This window comes from Desmodus rotundus, chromosome 10 (assembly GCF_022682495.2).
Source record: "Desmodus rotundus isolate HL8 chromosome 10, HLdesRot8A.1, whole genome shotgun sequence".
In the NCBI taxonomy this organism is placed as follows: Eukaryota; Metazoa; Chordata; class Mammalia; order Chiroptera; family Phyllostomidae; genus Desmodus; species Desmodus rotundus.
Window position 1 is genome coordinate 42970779 of NC_071396.1, and position 18392 is coordinate 42989170.

An 18392-nucleotide genomic window follows, 5' to 3' on the forward strand; every position below is an offset into this window, starting at 1 on the left:
AAGACAGAACCAATTAGGGGAAGCCTACATTCTGACCTAACTGTGTTTTGTTGTGGCCAGTGCAAAGTGGGATTTGACAGTGTGACATGTGCATATATCATATTCCATCCTGCCCTGGCTGGTGGCTCAGTGGATTGAGTGCCGGCCTGCGAAGCAAGGGGCCCCTGGTTTGATTCCCAGTCAGGGCATGTGCCAGGGTTGCGGGCCAGGTCCCCAGTAGGAAGACACAAGAAGCAACTACACATTGATGTTTCTCTTTCTCCATTCCCCTCTAAAAATAAAGAAATAAAATCTTTTAAAACATTCCATCCTGTACATGGAAGTTTATTAACTTTATTATGTAACAAAATCAGACTGTAGAAATCAGACTAGAGACCATCAGATTGCCGATCACATTGCAGTTTGGAGAATTTCTCCTTAAACCAGATGGTTGTGATCTATACTAAGCCCACCAGCTCTCTTGGGGAGTCCCAGCAGCTGCATCCTCCAAGGAGGGGGCTTTATCCCTGGTGGCCACTCCAACAGCCAAAGAGGAAGTGCCGTCTGGAGCCTCACACTCAGGGCCCTTAACTCACAAGCCTGGCCTTAGAACAAGATGAGCCTCTTCACACCGCCCCTCTCAGCACCTGGGGCCCGAGGTCACTAACCTTGGTCTACTAAGGTTGGGGGAGCACGGAAGCCCAGTCTGGGGGAGTGGGGATCTAGGATGAGAGAGCTGGACTTGGTAGCTGCTGGGAATCATGGCATCTGAGCTTCTTCCTCCCTGCCTCTCTGGAGCTTAACCACACTGTCCAAGGTGCAGGAGGCAGCTCCATACAACTCTGGGAAGAAAAGCAGCATAAGACTACAAGCTGGAAACTGGCCCTTACCATGCCCTACTGGGGACTAGGCAGCAAGGAATCACCATGTAGTGCCCAGTGCCGCTCCCAGCAGACGTGGCTTGGTGGTGGTGGTGACCACTGATAATGTCGAGCAACGACCAGCCCACACAGCCCCCAAGAAGGCCAGCCAGTTGGGATAGAGTGGAAAAACTGAGGCAGCTGCCTGGGTTCCTTTCATGTAACCCACCCCACTCGGGCAGTTGATGGAGTGGCCCGCAGTCCCTCCCTTCTCCCCTTCACCTGCCAGAAGCAAGGAAGGGTTTCTGAGGTCCGAGCATAGGAAGCAAACCCCTTACCCAAAGGCAGCTGCTTCCAGGAATGAAAGGGGGTGACCTGACTGGGACCAAGTCCTCACTCCAAGCCCAGTGGGGCCATTCTCAGACCCTGTGACAGGGAGTAAGGGCACTGCCTTCCTTCCCCTGCTAGACCAGGTGTTCTAGGTCCCACTTCTCCAAAACAACAAATTCCCCCTTTCGTGGCGCCACTGCCCACTTCCTAAGATATACTGTACTCAAAGGGAGTGGGAGGTGGAGCTCTGAACCTGTCTCAGTCCCCAGCCCAAGAAAGAGACAAGCTAATATGGAGGAGGAAGTGAGGGAGGCAAAGGCCATTTACAGCCAACCCAGACTGCCACCTGGTCCAGGCACTGTGGTTACCAAGCAGGACTGAATCAAGCTCAACCAAGGTTAAAGGGTAAATGTGGGAGAGAAACGGGAGGGGGCAGGTGAGCCTGGGAAAAAGGAGGGAGAAGACAAGTGCAGAAAAGAATGTGGAGGATGGGAGGGAGCCTCAGCTCCACCAGGCCCAGGTGGATAGATGTGCCTGGAAGAGCTCTGACTCTGCTCTGCCAACTTCCAGGGGGAGCAGTCATTGCTTTTTCTTGTCAGTAACTTTATTGAGGCAACAAATGAAATATAAGTTAACTCAACAGGAAAGAGCACACTTGGAGGAAAAAAACGCCTTAAATTAAAGCCAAACATTCTTTCCAAGGCACAGCAGTGACCCTGCCAGATGGACAGCAGAATGAGTATGTTTGTACGAAACAAAATTACGAGTCCAAAGTCTGCCTTTGAAGTAGTTTTCCACTTCATCTCCACTTCTCAAGGCTCAGGGAACGACGCTTGCGGCCAGGTAGCCAGTGACAACATCTGATGGCAGCTTCTGAAGGCAGGACAACTCGTGGATGGTGTGAAACCACGGCTTGTTCTGCAGGTCAGTATAATTGGCAAGAAGACCTGGGCATCAGAATACTTCTTAGCTGATTTGAAGGATGGAGGACCATCAATACTGAAGGAGTTAGGCTGGTTGTGTTGCCACAGCAGTGCCCTTTCAGAAGCAATAATTTGTTTCAGGTTCTTTTAGCTACTGCGCCACCATGGCCAGAGTGCCCGAAGTTGGAATCTTGAAATGGCAACGTTTGGAAGCTTTTTCCATAGGGCCTGTGCTAAAATCAGAGGCCACCATTTTATTCCCACTTGTGGCTTCCATGTTGATACCCTGTGCAAAGCTGGAGGTGGACACTTCTTCCTGTTTTTTCCTTTTTAATTTTTATTATCATTTAAAAATATTTTATTGATTGTGCTGTTACAGTTGTCCCAATTTTTCTCCTTTCCTTTTTCCCCCACTCCCCTCAGGCAATCCCCTCACCTTTGTTCATGCCCATGGATCATGCATATAAGTTCTTTGGCTACTGCATTTCCTACACTGTACTTTATATCTCCAGGGCTATTCTGTAACTACCTATTTGTACTTCTTAATTCCTTCACCTCTTCGCCTATTCCCCCATACACCTTCCCATCTGGTAATCATCAAAACTCTTTCCATATCCATGATTCTGTCTCTGTTCTTTTTACTTGCCTAGTTTGTTTTTTAGATTCAGCTGTTGATAGGTATGTGCTTATTGCCATTTTATTATTCGTAGTTTTGATCTTCTTGTTTTTCTTAAATAAGTCCCTTCAACATTTCATATAATAATGGTTTGGGGATGATGAACTCCTCTAGTTTTTTTCTTGTCTGGGGGCCTCTTTCTGCCCTTTGAATCTAAATGATATCTATGCTGAGTAGAGCAACCTCGACTATTTTCACAACTTTGAATATTTTTTGCCAACCCCTTCTAGCCTGAAAAAGTTTCTTTTGAGAAATGGGCTGACAGTCTTATGGGAACTCCCCTGTAGGTAACTAACTGCTTTTCTCTTGCTGCTTTTAAGATTCTCTCCTTTAAAAATAAATTTTTAAAAAAGATTTTATTTATTTATTTTTAGAGAGGGGGTAAGGCAGGGAGAAAGAGAGGGAGAGAAACATCAATGTGTGGTTGTCTTGACCTGGCCCACAACCCAGGCATGTGCCCTGACTGGGAATCAAACCAGCGACCTTTTGGTTTGCAGGCTGGAGCTCAATCCACTGAGCCACACCAGCTAGGGCTTAAGATTCTCTTTATCTTTAACCTTTGGCATTTTAATTAGGACGTGTCTTGGAGTGAGCCTGTTTGTGTCCATCTTGTTCAGGACTCTCTGTGCTTCCTGGACTTGCATGTTTACTTCCTTCACCAAATTAGGGAAGTTTTCTTTCCTTATTTCTTCAAATAGATTTCCAATTTCTTGCTCTTTCTCTTCTCCTTCTGGCATCTATGATATGAATGTTGATACTCTTGTAGTTGTCCCAGAGACTCCTTATGCTATCCTCGGTGGGTTTTTTTTTTCTTTTTTTTGATGCTTTCTTCTTCTTGTTGTTCTGATTGGTTGTTTTTTGTTTCCTTATGTTCCATATCATTTATTTGATTCTTGGCTTTGTCCACTGTACTGTTTATTCTCTGTAAATTGTTCCTTTCCATTAGTATTATCCTTTATTTCTGCCTGGCTCTTTTTTATGTTGCTGCAGTACTCACTGAGTTCCTTGAGCATCCTTATAACCAGTGTTTTGAATACTTCATCTGATAGATTGGTCATCTCCATTTCTGGAGTTTTGATCTGTTCTCTCATTTGGACCATGTTCCTTTGTCTCCTCATTTGGCAGACTCTCTGTGTTTGTTTCTGTTTATTAGGTAGAACCACTATGACTCCCCGTTTTGGTAGTGTGACCTATAGGTGCAGTGGCACAGCCTCCCTCATCACGCAAACTGGGTACTCGAGTTGCACCCTCTGTGTGGACTGAGTACACCCTCCTCTCATAGTTGAGCCTTGATTGCTGTTGGCAGGTATATGCGAGATTTACCCAGTCCAGTCAGCTGCAAGGACTGGCTGTGACCACTGACCACAAACCTCTGCCCTCCTTGGAGGATTAGCTGTATTAGGGCAGGATGGTGGTGCTCCAGCATGGTCTGTAGCTGTCCACTGGGTGTGCCGGCTCTGGGTTTCCTGGGTAGTGCCGTTCAGGGTCAGCCACCACCTGTGTTCTGCCCAGGACCACCGAGCATGAGCTACAAAGCAATCTGAGATGGCTGCTACTTGTGCTGGGCTTGGAGGTCCCTAGGCAGAGCCAAATTGTGATCCAAAGCTGGCTGCTGCTAGTGTCTTGCCTGGAGCTGCTTAGGCAGAGGTAGGAGGGCTGGGGGTGGGCTGTAATTTGGGTGGGGCAGAGCCTCTGGTAAATACCAAGGTGGGCAAACAGTGTAAGCCAGGTTGATGGAGTCTTAGATATGGCTCCTACTTGCCAGCTCTGTGGCTCTGTTGGGGGAAGGCTCAGAAAAGGCACAATGGCCTCTGCTCGCTTTTCTGTCTGGGAGAAAGCTGTTCTCCAGCTCTCTCCCTGATGCCAGACACTTCAGTTCCTGCCGGTATCCCACTGGTGCCTTTCGAGCTGCTACTCCAGTGGTGCTGGAGCTCAGAGGGAGTGAGTCTTTGTAAGTTCTGTGCTGGCACGCTTTAAAAGGAACTGCGAGAGGGTCCAGTAGTTTTTTCACCAACTAAAGTCCCACTGGTTATCGCAGCCAGAGTGATGGGGGCTTGTCTTTGTGGCACTGGAACCCTGGGCTGGGGGGCCTGGTGTGGGGCTGGGGCCCCTCACCCTCAGATAGTCCTTCTGAATTTTTATCCACCACATGTGAGTGTGTGGACCCTCCAGTCCCACATCCTGCGCCCCAGCTTCTCCTACCCTTCCGAATTGTTGTGGTTTCTTTTTCTTTCTTTCTTTCTCTTTCTTTCTTTCTTCCTTTCTCTCTCTCTCTCTCTCTCCCCCTCCCTCCCTTCCTTCCTTCCTTCCCATTCCTTTTCTTTTTTCTTTTTTCGATGTGGTTTCTTTGTTTCTGTAGTTGTCAGACTTCCATTGGACTCAATTTCCGATTGTTTTGAGGGATGAATGTCTGTAGTTTAGCTGTAATTTTGATGTGGTTGTATGAGGAGGCCAGCCCTGTTTACCTACGCTCCATCTTGACCAGAAATCTCTTCCACACTTTTTCCTTTTACTGGGCTAGAAACCCTGGTGCTGCCCTCTCGTGGGAAGGCCTGGCTGCCCTCTTCTTGCTGTTCCCTGCTACCCCCGGAAGGGCAGTGGCAGCCACAACTGGAATCTGAACCGCTGTTCTTACCCTAGTTCTTCCGCCGCCCACCCACCCGGCAGCCACCTCTTGATTTTCCTGTCCAGTTACACACAGACTTGCCCTGCGCACTTGGACCAGGGAAATGGGTACTTGGGCCTCCTGGAGACTGGGACTGGGCGGAGAGCCAGAAGCACAGGCTCAGCGCAAACACCGTGGCCTGCTCTTCCCGCCACCTCCCGCCCATGGGGACCCGGGCTGCCCAGAGCAGGCACCCCCGCCCCCGCGTCCCTGTCCCCGCCCGCGGCCAAAGGGGTGTCTGCAACAGGTGCCGGCGGAGACGAGGCCCGAGTCCCGCAGAGAAAGCAGGCGGGGATTGAGGTCTCCCGGCCGGGGTGCCTGGAGGGGCGGCTTCCCGAGTCCCGGCAGGACGGCGAAGACGCCCGGCTCCTGGAGGTTTGACTCCGCCGGCGGGAGAAGACACTGGGTCCCTGTCCCTGGGCTCTCAGTCCTCAGGGACGACGCCCCGGCGCCTGGGGCTGCTGGGAGTGCGGCGGCCGGAGACCGGAGCGTGTCTGGGCTGCAACACCCCTCCGGAAAAGCTCTTCTGTTTCATTTTGGGTTGCTCTGGTCAATGAGGGAAGGGGTGTCTGCTGAGAAACGCAAGCCCAGCTGAGCCGCTTCCTCCTTTCCCGAGGGGCCAGAGGTTGGTAGCGCCGCTCTGGGACCCTCGTGGACTGGCCGGGGCACCCGTCCCCCCCCCCCCCTTCAGCTGCACCCCGGCCCCATCCCGGGAGCGGGACTACCCCGCGCTCAGACCTCTCCCTTCCAGCGGGGTCCCCGGAGGGCAGGAGGGGGTGCTTGGGGTCCCCCGCACAGCCTCCAAGGAAGCAGCCGCCCGGGGCTCCGTGAACGCAGGACGCTGCGGACGCAGGCTGTGGGGCCGGCGGGGTTGGGGAGCCCGGAGCCCCGCAGCGGATCGCCGAGGAGGCGCTGCTGCCGGGAAGTTTCTCTAGCGCGCCCGCTGCTGACACCCCTGCCTCCGGGTTGGGACGGCGAGGCGGCCTTTGGGGCACGTAGGTTAGCCAGGGAGGAGTCTGGGGAAGTGGGCGACGATGAGATCCTCGGAGTCTCCGCGGCCCGGCCGAGATCTGCGCCGAGATCCCCGACCCGGGCGGCCAGCGTTCACCCAGAAGTTGAGTGTCCAGAGCGGCTGGGCCCCAAGGGCTTCGGTCAATGGCTTGTGCGGGTGCTTGTCCGGAGCTGCGCTGCTGCTACTCTCACATTTCTCCCTCCCCCCACTTGCTCCCTATGACCCCCAAACACTGCAGGCGCGTCCAGAAGAGGAGCTGAGCGGAGTGGGAACCAGGTCTCAAAGGGGTGTGTATTGTGTGTGCGTGTGCGCGCGCGGTGAGGGTGTTAGGAGGGGAGACAGAGACCTGAGTGCAGAGGCTCCCTCCGCTGCCTGGGTTCTTGTCGTGCAAGAGAATAATAATTCAAGCGAGAGACAAACACCTATAGTGGAAATGAAATAGCAACTTACAGCACAGAGCTGCAAGCAGGCGCCGGGCAGGCCACACACAGAGGAAAGAAAGTTGTTAGCAAGTTCATTAGTAAGTTTGTTCTGTACACTTGAGTCGAGGTTCAAGTGGGTACTTAGCTAAACTAAGTACGCAGACTGTTGGGGCTCAGGGGTTATATGCCTTAGTCTGCTTCTAGGTTCCCCTCATCTCACCTTCTAAATCTTGGGAGTGAGGTACAGCTACAAAGGCTTTTTCTCTCAGTTAGGAAAGGCTCTTCGTCTTAGTTCGTGAACTTGTTACAGAGGCCCCCCTTCCCAGCACACGATCTCAAGCACTCTGCCCTCCTCCTGGGCTGTTTTGCTTGTAATACTCAGGACACCTGGCAGTCCTACCAGACTGAGCTCAGGACTATTGAATTAATTGGTGAGACGTGTCCTCCTTTTGCTTCTGGCCTCCTCTATTGTTGTCTGTTAGGTCGTAATGGCAAGGGCCCTGCCTTTATTTCCTCTCTGGCCACTCATTCCTAGCTGCTACCCAACAGGGGGAGGGTGAGAATCCTCTCTCAGCCTTTTCTCCCTGTCTTTCAGAGGCTGGGATCACACAATCCTTCTTTCCTGGTGTGTCCCAGTGTTGGGCAGGAATTTCTTGGATTCAAGATGAATCTACAGTATGTGACTCCCATCTTGGCACTAGATAAGTACCCAATAAATGTTTGCAAGGAATCCTGGCTCCATATCAGAAGGGTCTAACAAAAAAGCAGAAGCATCATAAAAGTGGAAGGGGAAGTGGAATCTTGGGGGGTGAGTAGTTCGTTTCTCCCCAGGCTGCTAGGGTAGGTGTCTTGTCAGGGGCCAGTTCTGCAGATGGGCAAGAGGACCCCACTTCTTTGACTTTGGGCTTCCTGTCTCGGAGGCCAAATAGCCTCCATATGTGGTGGAGAGGCGGCTATCTTACATCCACGCTACCCCCCACTTCCCTCACCCGGCCAGGCTGAGGCCCCAGCCCTGAGTTCCTGAGTGTTGTCAGAGCCCTGCTTACCCTGGGGCACACGAGTCTGTGTCAGCCTAGAAAATGCCAGCATCTCCCAGAACTGCTCCACCTGCTAGCTGAGGCGCCCTATGCCAGCTGCCCAGGTCCCATGTGCTGGCACAGGGATGCTGGGGCTCAGATGGACCCAGGAGTCTTGTACACAGGCTGATGAGGGCACACAGTTCGAGTCCCCTGAGTCCCAAAGCCTTCCACGCGCCACGTGTCTTCCTAGGCTCTCCAGACACTGCAGCCCTCAAACGCCCACACAGAAACACACGTTCACACCTGCGGTGAGCGAGTCACCCCGTGGGGCTGACCTCTACCCCTGGCTCACCTTGGGCTTCTTAATTGGGTACCAGGAGAGCAGTAAGGCACCCTCTAGGAATTATTGAGGGGTTGAATTTGAGGGGCGGTTTCGGAGGTGGTGGAAGAGGGACCTCAGTGGAGCAGGAACTTGGAGTTCGCGGAAACTAATTGTTCAAATTCAAAAGACGCAGGGTCTCAAGAGCCCCTGTTTTTACTGAGACTTTAGGTTCAGCTTTTGTTTCTAGCTCGGAAAACACAGAATGGACATTTTATTTCCGGGGGTATTCCGAAAAAAACCTGGAAAATCCCGGGAGTATTGGTTGAATGAGCCCTTGCGGGGGGGACTCCCCCCCCCAACAGTTTTAGAGCGCAAGGGGCCCCTGCTCTGGGCCCAGCGCTTTGAGGGCCGGCTCTCATCCGCCTCCAGCAGTGAGAGTCTTTGCCCGGTGAGAAGTTCTCGGGGTCCAGGGTACTTGCCACCCGGAGCCCTGGCCCCTTCTCGCTCTTAGGACTGGTACCAAGGCCCCCGGTGCTGTGATTTCCTGCGCAGAAGCCACTGATCCGGGTTCCGTCCCCCAAGGGCAGCTGAGCCTCCGACCCAGGGAGCCAAGGGAGGGCGCAGTAGGCGCTGCAGAGGCGCCTGGAAGAGCGGGCTGCAAGTGCACGCGAACCTGCCTCATCGTACAGGAGGGACTAGGGGCTGGGGAGAGATGCCCGCCAAGCAGTGCGCCGGGGTCTTCTTGTCAAACTGGGAGCCAGGAGCCGGGTTCTGAAGGAAAAACCGAAGGTGCGCGAGGAAGGCCTCTTCTGAAGACTCGGACGTCCGGCGCGACCCGGCGGCCGGGTTTCGGGGCCCGCTGGGTCAGAGCCTGGAGAGCTCGTGCGGCGGCAGAGCTGCGCTTTGGCATCCGGCAGGTGCAGTTTGCGCTGCGCCCGGACACGAGCCGGCCTCCGGAACCGAGAACAATCTGAAGCACTGCGGTCGGACTCCCAGGAAGGTGAGGCTGGTAGAGCCGAAGCTGCGGGATCACCAGGGCCCGGGGCAGCCTGCCGCGCCCGGTCGGGCCGCGCGGGCACACGGCCGTCTCGCTGCCGGGCCTCTGCGCCGTCCGCCCTCTCTCGGTGCCGGTGGACCCTGCAGTCCCGCCCCGGGGTCTTCAGTAGTGTGCGGGCGCCCTAAACCGCTTCATCCCCGGGCGCCAGGGCACCCCAGAGCTGCCCTCTAAGCCCCGCACACCCAATTTGGGTTCCAAATCTTTTCGTTTTCTGAACTCGGATTTAGATCCTCCCGGGAAAGGATCTGCCTGGCAGACCCGGGGTTTCCATTTCCCGACGCGAAGACAAATTCATGACCTTTTAAAAAAAACCCTCACTGGACTTATCTGCCCCTTGGCTGGCGGGGACTAGAAGGGATGCTGCTGCTGGAAGTACAGTTCTTTTTCTTTCCTAAAAGCCCAGCTGGGGCAAAGATTCCAACCCTCTGCCAGTTTTAACTTAACTCTGGGGTGTAAAGTACAGCATAGGGAACGTAGTCAGTAATAATATTGCGATAACTATGTATGGAGCCAGGTGGGGACTGGAAACATCAGGGAACATTTGTAACGTATGTGATTGTCTAAGTCCTGTGCGGAAACCAACACAAAGTAACATTGAAGGTAAAGTGTAACTGAAAAAATAGACTACCCCTGCTCCCAAGAAGTAAGGACGCAGGAACCTGATGAGTCCCGGGAGGCGGTGCCCTGCCTCCTGGGCTTTCTAGGACATCCCCGCGGGGATGCAGTGCTGCTTTGTCCCTTCGCAAGGCCCCACTCTGCCCCTAGGTTCAGCCCTCTGCCCTGGAGGCACCGCGATCCCCGCGGGAGGACGGCGAGGAGGCTCCAGTGGCCCGGAAACACCCCCACCTCCTACCTCCCTTCCTCCCCGCTCCTTACCCCTGCTGGGGCGGGGTGGGGGCAGGGAGGAGAGTGAGAGGGGCTAGGAAAGGCTGGAGCTCCGGGCACCGAGAAAGTGACGGTCCACTGCCGCCTTGCCCAGCCCCACGTGTTTGCCCATTTGTTTTGGGGCAGGTGTGACGAGGGTGAGGGAGACCTCGGTGAGTGCCGGTATGAGCCTGAAAATCACTGGGGGAACCAGCCCCCAAACAGGGAACCAAGAATAGACTTTCAAACTTGTGGGAATGTAATTCATGCCATATGGTAAGGACAGAAATTTGATTCAATGTGAGGAATGTAGTTCATTTTTTTAAAAAATCGTCACCCGAGGATATGTTTTTTAAAAATTGATTTGAGAGAGGAAAAGGAGAGAGTGAGAGAAACACCCCACAAACCTGACCAGGAATTGAACCTGAAAACTTTCGGTTTGCTGGAGGACGCCCCACCAACGGAGCCAAACTGGCCAGGGCAGAAATGTAGTTCATTTAATACTTAACTGTTGATTCTAGAAGAAATTCAATCCCCTGGTTCTCAGCCTATACAAAACCAGTTTCCAGATTAATTATAGATTTTTTAAAAAGAAAGCCATTAAAAGGGAGAAGTTTTTCTAGTCTTATTTATTTATTTTTTTAACAGGACATCATCCGCAGCTACACTTTCTGGCAGAAGCATCAGACTGTATCTCTTACAATTTTAAATGCACATGACCCTTAACACAGCAGTCCTACCTGGGCCATCTATCCTACAGAAGTAAAGCACCTGGACAAGAGGAAGTGGGGAAGATGTCATTCAACGGAAAACTATGCATTGTTAGGGCCCACCTTTTCAGGTTTTTGATTCTGGTTTTAGGTAGGCCCTGAGGCTTTCTTTGCGTTTGAGCTAATTTACAACTCTCTAAACTGTGGATAACTGATAGCCCTGCAACTTAATTCTTGTTTATAGACATATAAATAAATCCTGCCCCCTGCAGGGGCAGTGGACTTCTCTCTCCAAGGAAGGAAGACACCAGTCTGGTATCCATTTACACATTTATTTTACTATTCTTCATTTGTAAGGGTCTGTTCCTTAACTGAGCGAACTACAATCTTTAGTATGTATTTATACGTCTATGAGAGGGTTTTCGGTTTTTTTTTTTTTTTTGAGAATTATCCTTTAACAAAACAACTACAGTAGCATTGGTGGTTGTGGTAAAGCAAAACCAAAGACCAAACCAACTCTGACTGTTGAATGGTAGGGGAATGTGTGTTAGTGCAGGTAGCTAGCTAGTTAAGACAGGGCGCAGATGAAATCAGACAATAAGCCTAATAAACTAGGGAGCTGAGTCAGACATTAAGCTTGACTTACTAGGAAGCTATAACATTCCCAGTCTCCCCAGGGGACTCCCACATCCTCTGACAAAGGGACTTAACTCTGGGGTGGACAGAAAGAATCTCCCCAGGGAGCAACCCATTCTGCAGCACGTTATGGCTTCAGGAGGAAGAGGGCATGCAGAAGCAGTAAAGGGGACATTCCTTCTCTGGGTGCAAGAGCAGTAGAGGCCAAGACGGCACGGGGGGAGGTCCTTCTACTTTGAGGCATGTACAGTAGGAGGTAGGGTGGCATCAAAAAGGGGAGATGTCTAGACTGGGAAAAGGATTAGATTGGATGAGGGCTTGAAACCCCAGAAGATCTAGGAAACGGATTGGGTAAGGGATGGACCCACCACAAGTGTGTGAAGGATTAGGAAAGAGATTGGTTAGTGTGAAAGAAAGCCCGCTTTTCCCCTAAGCATGAGGTAGTATAATCAGGGCTTAACGAAGGTGTGTCTGGGTAAAGCGTGTTTGCCCATTTGTTTTGCACGGGTGTTATTTCTCTGTAGCTGCCACCTGGGCCCAGGCTTGGGCAGGTGGAAGTGTGGGCCTGGGTGCGGCAGCACAGTGCCAGCTGGAGTGAAGCCAGGAGCAGAGACGGTGCTGGACTCCCAGAGCCCAGGACGATGGCCTCACAGTCATGGATCCTGACCCTCCTGGTGGGCTCTTATGCTCAGGCCCAGAACTTACTCCACAGCAAGAAGGAGCTAACCCACCTGGTTGTGGGTGAGACACTGGGGACCTAGAGGCAGTCTTGTTCTTTACTTCAATAAATCTCATTCTCCCAGGTATTGGCAAAATGCTTCTCTCACTTTGTGGAAGAGTCCAATCCCCACCAGCAACAGTTCAGTGGTGTGAAACTCCACTTAATGGCAATGTACATAGTAAAACCTATGTAATCCACTTGAAAGATGTTCATAGGTTATTTATTCTAAAAATGCCTTAAGGAACATTTACACAACAAGAAAAAATTATTCAATGTTCTGAGTTAAAATGACAGCAGTGGAGGAGAATAAGGGAAAGAGACAGAAATTAGCCTGTTAATAGCTATGGATCAGCTCGGACAAAAGACTGCTCACATTCCTGTGTATCTGTTGGAATTCAGAATTAATTTCTAGGGGGCTATTTTCAGTTTATCCAAAAGAGAACAATCAGTCCTCATAGAACCAGGAGCCTCTGCTTCTTATTCATACATGAACTTCCCAATCTGCTGCCCACCACCAATCCATAGGAGCGGACATTTTTTCCTTGTGGACTCTGCTGGGCCTGTCCCAGAACTATCCCATCCCCTTTGCCTATAGATAATGTAAATCCTTTCAGAACAGCTTACATCTTTCTCCCTCTACTTGGTGTATAAAAACACTTGCAGAACTCCCAGAAAACAGACATGGTGTCTTTCCTACTTAGCCATGCTGCTGGGGTTTTAGACTCTAGGCCCCAGGGTGTGTGTTTTTGTGGTTTTTTTTTTGTTTTTTTGGTTTTTTTGGCTAGCATTAGCCTAATAGTCCCTTTCTTTGAAAAAGACTTTCACATGTGCAATCATGGGGGGAGGGGGGAAGGTAGAGGGTATGGAACAGGGTATGGGAGGATAAATGATAATGGAAAAAATACAATAATAATGTAAAAAAACAATAAAAAAGAGAAAAAAGAAAAAGACTTTCACATATGGAATATATATTCAAGAATGTATACTATATAAGAATGTATACATTAAGGGATATATATAAGGTAGGATCCCATTTTTATTTTTAGAAAAGGAAAAACTATTAGTGTGTGTATATGTATTTTTTTATGAACATAAATAGTTGTAGACAGATACACACTGTTAAAAGTTTTTTCTCATGATGCCCAGTTGGATAGGGAATGATGGACAAGATAATTAACTTAAACAATTATTATGAAATATTTCAGGTGTTCAAAGTCTCAGGATTAACTAATATGACAGACACAAATGTATCTCAGAAGAATCGAATACTGCTGTATACAATTCCTGGATCACTCTGCTTGCTCCCTCCCGGAATGGCATGGTTTCAAACTCTACTTCTTGTGCATGCACTCTCATGTAATATGCATAAGCATATACCTTTAAATTTTTGGTCACTTAAAATTGTTTTGTGCCCTGGCTGGTGTGGCTCAGTGTACTGAGTGTGGGCCTGTGAACCAAAGCATCGCCAGTTTTATTCCCAGTCAGGGCACATGCCTGGGTTGCAGGCCAGGTCCCCAGTAGGGGGTGTGTGTGAGAGGAAACCACACACTGATGTTTCTCCCTGTCTTTCTCCCTCCCTTCCCCTCTAAGAATAAATAAGTAAAATCTTAAAAAAATTGTTTTGCATACCTAAAAGTTAATATAAATGGTATGATATATTGAAGGCATTTTTTTTTGGAGAAAAGCTAGTGTAAAGCACTTTTATTGCATTGAGAAAACTTGAAACTCATACATAGTGCAGAAGAGGAGGGTGGGGGTAGGCAGCAGTCATTTCTCTCAGCAGATCACTACACAGGACAGCAAAGGAGTGGCGGGGGTGGGGGGGAGAAGGAAAAGCCAGAAAACTCTGAGATCAGCAGGGGGAGGTGAGTATTTAAAAACAGGAGAGGCTGAAGCTGTGATGACCAGCATCATTTTCTTAAGACAACACTTAAGGATGTTATGGTGGCTGGGCTTGCATTGGGTTTTAAGTGTCTACAAACAGCACCTTCAATATCAACTTTCAACTAAGGTTCTTAAAATGTAGGAAGTGGAGCCTGGATAGCTATGCCATTATAAAAGTCCTAAATATCTATTAGGAAAAAAACACAGGATGGGGGTGGGGGGGGGTTGGGAACAGGCCACGAAGAAGGCTTCAGAAGTACCTGCTGGCCCAGGGACAGATACCTGTAGTGTCCAACATCTCAGTAAAAGTGATTTGCTTTTAAAAGGCAGAGGGTTTAAGGGGAGAGTGGGATGGAGCAGTGGAGGCAAGGGCTCCCCTCCAACTTCAGTTTTGGGTAGAGCTCTTAATTCAACCCAAAGACATCTCTCAACTTGGGGATAATTTGGCCCTCAACAGCGCAAGTCTGCTATGGCTTTGCAGCACAGCAGTAATAATGTTTAATTATAATAGATAAAAAATTCACCCAAAAATAAAAGAAAGATGCTTGCATTTATCACCCCTCCACCCCCAACTTCTAGTCTAAAGTTAACCAATTACTTGTGTTGTTAATATTTGACTAATACTTAACTGGAAACCTAGATCCAAAAGACTGAAACTGAATCTTCACCCCCAAATGAAAACAAAATAAAGAGTAACTTGAGGCTTATGGTGTGTGGTTGAGGCCAACACACATAGGAGGAGGGGTGAGCAAAGCTGGGTGAGGCGGAACACATCCGGTCAGGGCAGACGCTTACACAGAGTGCAGCGGAGCATTGATGTTTCTCTCCCTCTCTTTCTCCCTCCCTTCCCCTCTCTCTAAATAAAAAAAAAAAAAGATATCAATAATGCGCCCTGACTGGTGTGGCTCAGTGGCTTTGTAACAGGGTGCAGCCAAGAGGCGGGGGTGCAAATAGGGATTTGTAATGGGGCCCAGAACTCGGTATCCAGGAAATACTAAAAAAAAAGATATATATATATAGGATGTCCTCACCCCCACAAGTCTGAGCTGGGGGATGGGACACATGGAGCCGGGCCACTGAGAGTTGATTTGAACAGCAACAGTTTTGCAGATAACCTCCAGAATGGTCGTTGAACATATCTACAACCTTTAACTGGTTGCATAGATATGTTAAACAGCTGTGGCCCTGCTTTGAGCCAGGGGGATGGGAGTGACTTCAACCCACGATGTAACCGGGAGGCAACTCCCCCTAACCCAGAGCCTGGGTAAGATCTTGGAGATGATTGGCTCCACACCACAGGGCCACACCTGTCCGGACTTACTATGGCAGCCCAGGAAAGCTGGAAAAATATGGGAATGCTGGCAGCTGTGGCCAGTTGTGGGCGGAGTCGGAAATGGTGAGGCAGAGGAAGACTGGCGCTGGGATTTAAACCCAGCGTGGCAGCCATGTGCTGTCTTTTTGGGACCTCAAGGCTTAGGCAGAGAAGAACCATGGACTTCTATTTCTTTTTCTGAGATACGGTACCCCGGACTGGGAAGAGGGGGACTGTGTGTTTGTGGGTATTCTAAAGGACTTTGGGATCTCAATGAAGACATTACTCTTAAGTTTGTATAACTCTTTAAATAAATAATCCCTTTCCTTTTCACCAATCTCTGGCATTGAGAGACAACTTTCCTTGGCAGCGGGCAAGGAGAACTTAGTACGGGGTGGGAGACCCCCGGACCACAAGGGTAGGTCCATTCAGTAATAGTATATTGTTCAACACCCCCCCCCCCCACCCCGGTTCTGTTCTGTAACAGCTTGAGTGCCGTCCTGCAAAGTGAGAGGTCGCCGGTTTGATTCCTAGTCAGGGAACTTGCCTGGGTCGTGGGCCAGGTACTGGGGTGGTGGCTAGTGAGAGGCAATCAGTGGATGTATCTCTTGTGCATTGATGTTTCTCTCCCTCTCTTACTCCCTCCCTCCCCCTCTGTCTCTAAACATAAATAAATAAATTATTTAAACAATAAAGATACCAATAATGCTTAAATTTTGGTAATGAACACTAGGTACTGGTATCAGAATAGAGACACTAAATGATGAAAAAGAATTAGGCATCTACAACCATTCCCTGTGAAAAATATACAATTTTACAAATCAATGTTAGACTATTAGATATATTGGAAAAACCAGCTAGGTGACTGAGGGGAAACTACATGACTCTTTTACTGCTCACACTAAAATAAATTTCAGATGATTCAAGGTAGTCGGTGATGTAAGAACAATGAATCAGCTCCCCAGAGGCAGGTAGGTCTTTCCCGTTTCAAACACTGTATTGACTTGCATGTCTGCCTGTTCGGGGAACTGGGGGGAAAAGGATGAAAGTGAAACATCACATACACTTTCTAACTCACTTTCTTCAGTGTTTATAAGATAATCTTCCCTGCCTGGTGAATCCTGTAACATGTAGAGACAGATAAAAGTGGTTGCAGAGGAACAGTACTCTCCACAATTGAGTAGTTTCAAACTTAAATCGGATCATATCACTTCCTTGCTTGAAACCCTTTGTGGGTTGACCATTGTTCTCAGAGTCAAACCCGCACCCCTTTGGTGGCCCAGGAGCTCTGCCCTTGGTCTGCAGCCCCATCTGCTGCTGCTCTCACTCTAGCTCACTAAGCTCACGCCCGCCTGGGGCTGGCTGTTCCCTCTGCCTGGAGCGCCCTTCCCCCAGAGCTTTACAAGTCTGACTTGTATGGAGGGACAGCCCCCCTGAGACTGACAGCAGCCCAGAGGGAGGCAGCAAAGCCAAGAGGTCAGGAGAGGGGTTTCCTGCTGATGTCACAGAGCAGCCAGGCTATGGGCTGTGTGACAAGAGACACTCTGCCTGCTTCACCCCCTCTGTGCCCTGGTGTCTGGAACAGGCCCAGCATGTTGGGTGCAGGCTTTTCCCCTGCAAAACCACATCTGTTACTGCTGGGAGTAACCCTAATAAAGCCCAAGTCCTGCACCACTACACGCTTCTCAGACTACAGGATGCCCCGCCCCAATTCTGTGCAGAGAGGATAAAAACAGAGTGTCCAGTACATCTTTCTGGAGCATCAAGTTTATTACAGAATTTGGAAAAACCAAGTACTTTAATAAGAACCCCCACAAACATGGGAGCAAAGGAGAGCAGGGGCAGGGAGAAGGGTCCCAGGAAAAACAGTCCAGTCTCTGAGGTTTCATTAGGTGGGGGCTGCGGGCTGGACCCGCAGTGAGGGCGGCCTCTCTTCCTGACCCCCAGGGGCTCCAGGCCGTCCTCCAAGCTCAGCAGATATTCTGGGTAAGATGCTTCTGAAGGCCACCGAGATGCCAATACCCTCCTGATGTGAATCCCGTGCAGGAACGCTGCGGTGGTTTGCACACGTCCATGGTCCTCGGGACTGAGTCCTCCCACCTGCACACACAGCGTGTGTGCGTGTGTGTGTGTGTGGGGGGGCAGCGCTCTCACCCACAGCTGTCTGTGTGCTGCCTCTGGCTCATCTCCCACACCAGTGACGGGCCTCTTTGGAGCTGATTACCTTCAGGTTCTGCATTTAAAATGCAGGAAGTGCATCCCTGCTGGTGTGGCTCAGTGGGTTGGGTGTCGTCTTATAAGCCACAGGGTCCCTGGTTGGATTCCCGCTCAGAGCACATGCCGGGCCAAGCTCCTGGTTGGGCCCCAGTGTCTGACAATGGCCCTGCCTCAGCCATCCACAATTTTAAAAATTACATTGGTGTCAGTCTTGTTTTTCTGTGATGGTGTTTGTTAACAGACTGCCTACAGCCAGATACATTTTAAGAAAAACCTGAGGACCCTCTGAACCGCGCCCTACCAGCCATGGTTGGGGCCAGAGGGAGAAGCTGAGGTCCAAACATCTGGCTCTGCAGCTTGTTGGCAGGGGCTGCTGCTATAGCTGCTGTGGGTGGTGGGGGAACCCCCAGGGCTACGCTGGAGGTCTAGGCTGGGGGTGGTGGTCCTGGACTCTGGGCTGGGTGGGGAGTGGTGGTCTTTGCTTTTAGGGTAGCTGAGGAAGTGGAGGAGCTGGAGTCCAGGCTGGGTGGGGGGTGGACTTCCTCACTTCCACTCTGGGTGGGGGATCTTTCTTCCTGGCTTCCATGCTGCCTGGGGAAGTGCTAGAGCTGGATCCCAGGCTGGATGCAGGGCTGGTTGAGGGAATGGCAGCCTCCACCTCTTGGCTGGAGGAAGTGCTGCCTTTGGGGTCAGAGGAGGGGCAGGGCCCTACCTTTATGGTGCAGCCCTGCATCTTGGTGGTCTTCATCCTGAGGATCAGGTAGGTTCCCATGACCCGGTCAT

At 50.5% G+C, this 18392-nt stretch overlaps 1 pseudogene; it reads right to left on the bottom strand.

Annotated features, from left to right (window-relative positions):
* Positions 1–1802: 1802 nt before the first annotated feature.
* LOC112297499 (INO80 complex subunit C pseudogene) lies at positions 1803–2681 on the bottom strand (annotated as a pseudogene).
* Positions 2682–18392: the final 15711 nt, after the last annotated feature.